The following is a 2500-nucleotide window of genomic DNA, read 5'->3' as shown; positions in this document are numbered from 1 at the left end:
AAAGGTAACCCTGGGTGAATTTCACCCGGTAATTAAATAATTAAAATAAAATACTTATCTTGAAAATTTTGTTATTTGGAACACATACGAATGAAATATAACTCCTTCTCTCTTATTGAGGCTATTATAAATGAAATCCTCCTGCAAATCATATTTTTATTTCTTTTTCAAAAATACAGAAAAAAATAAACTTTTCTTGGAGTACTTTACTAATTAAATTGACCAAAAAAAAAAATTATTTCCGAATTTTGTTTTTTGTTGGTGTAGAACTCTCTACTGTCATGGGATTACGTACTGGCTGAATCCTATCTCCCCAGCTCGTATACAATCTGTATGGGAGACAGACAAAAAATGGTAAATTTTTCAGTACATACCAAATTAATTTTTTTCTATTCAACACTTGCAGTATGGCAAATTATGCTTCAAATGACTCAAAGTACATCAATGAAACACATACAGTACTATATATACACTCACCTGTTAGATACAGTCACCACAGACTGGATACAGATGCCATCTGTGACGCGTCTTCCTATCGGACTTGACCGGGCACTCACAACAGCGCACCAATGCACCGCTGCTGGCTGAGAAAGATGTCCCTGGTGATCCTGCAGCACTGCCTGGTGATGGTACATTGCAGACAGTGGTGATCAAGGACTGCAAGGATCGGGGCAAGGGTAAATCCAGCCGTGACGTGGCCCATGGGGTGATTAGGGCCTTCCCGAGCATGAATTTCTGAGAGAGCCCCAGTTGTGTTCATAAGTTCAGACAGTTCTTCATCTGTGTATGCCTTTTTCTTTATATTTCTCTCACTTTTATTCACTAAATCTTGCATGAAAAGTAAAAAAAATATTAGGCAAGGGTTTACAAAATAATACAATAATAGTAACACTGGGAGAATTCCACCCGTATGTACAACATACGGGAACAGTAACCCTGGGAGAAATTCTCCCGAAATGCGTTCTAGCCAAAAAACCAGCCGAGAGCGCGGGACCACACACCCTTCACCCATCAAGTCAGATAAGGCACTGAAGGTACTGAGCCACTGGAGTCCCTCCCCCAACCCCTTGGGGGGGGTACTACGTCATTGCCAGATTCAGTCGGGTGAATATCTCCCCAGGTTTCCATTAAAGGGTATTGTACACGACGCGGCTTATGCAAAATCTATTGAAATGCCGGGAGCACACTAGCGACTCTGTGGCGCCACAAAGCCACAGCATCGTGTAGCGGGGATGTGGTTTCCCATAGGTTTCCATTGTTTTCAAAGCCATGCCACGTCTGTGGCGGGGATGAGCGACAGAGAGCCACAGTCGCTTGCCACAGTCGCTAGTTTGCGCGGCAAAACTTGAAAACAATGGAGACCTATGGGAGACCACATCCTCGCCACACGATACTGTGGCTTTGTGGCGCCACAGAGTCGCTAGTGTGCTCCCGGCCAAAAGGTTCATGAAACTTTAGCAAAACATTAACGGTAAAAGGAAAATAAAACTATATGAATGAAAGCATTACACAAGATTCACCGAATACTCATGGCACACCAAAACTAATGGGTAAATATACTAATTTGTTATGAAGTAGGACGAGTTGACTGTCTAAATTTCTATACAGCGAGGGACAGGTGGAGTTGAGTAGTTTGATATAAAATGTTCACACGAAGATTCAGTGCTTCTGTCTGATGATAAATGTTTTAAGCCGGGAGCACACTAGCGACTCTGTGGCGCCACAAACCCACAGCATCGAGTGGCGGGGATGTGGTCTCCTATAGGTTTCCATTGTTTTCAAGTTTTGCCGCGCAAATTAGCGACTGTGGCTCTCTGTCGCTCATCTCCGCCACAGGCGTGGCGTGGCTTTGAAAACAATGGAAACCTATGGGAGACCACATCCCCGCCACACGATGCTGTGGCTTTGTGGCGCCACAGAGTCGCAAGTGTGCTCCCGGCCTTAATCTTCTTTGTCTTCTTCAAAATACATTTTCGTTGGCTGAAGTAAACCAATCTTCAGTCACTGAGGCAGAGTTGCCAGGTTTTCTAAATGAGAAAAGGCCAATTTCTAATCAACTGCAGCTTTAGAAGGCCAACCCATCAGTAGAAAAAAGGCCAAAAATTTAGCAAAAGTTTTTCGCATATTACTAAAAGCCAACCAATTTAAAAAAAAAGGCCAGATTCGAAGTTTTTGGCCTAAAAGAGGCCAACCTGGCAACTCTGCACTGAGCAATGTCTCCAAACACGAGCACTGTTCAATCAGGTCTTTTTCGTCTCTCTCCTCTCCCGCTCATCACCTGTCCTTTATATACATGGAACTAATACTCCCAAATATTTTTGATGCACTATATACGCAACATTACGCCACGCCACGAACTCATTCTCGAATCATCTTGCAACTGGGCCGGAAGCAGAATCTCGAACTCTTGTAGGACCCATCGATATCATTATTATTATTATTATTATTATTACTTGCTAAGTTATAACCCTAGTTGGAAAAGCAGGATGCTATCGGCCCA

Source organism: Palaemon carinicauda, chromosome 2, assembly GCF_036898095.1.
Source record: "Palaemon carinicauda isolate YSFRI2023 chromosome 2, ASM3689809v2, whole genome shotgun sequence".
NCBI classification, from domain to species: Eukaryota; Metazoa; Arthropoda; class Malacostraca; order Decapoda; family Palaemonidae; genus Palaemon; species Palaemon carinicauda.
Note: the sequence above shows the minus strand (reverse complement) of the source record.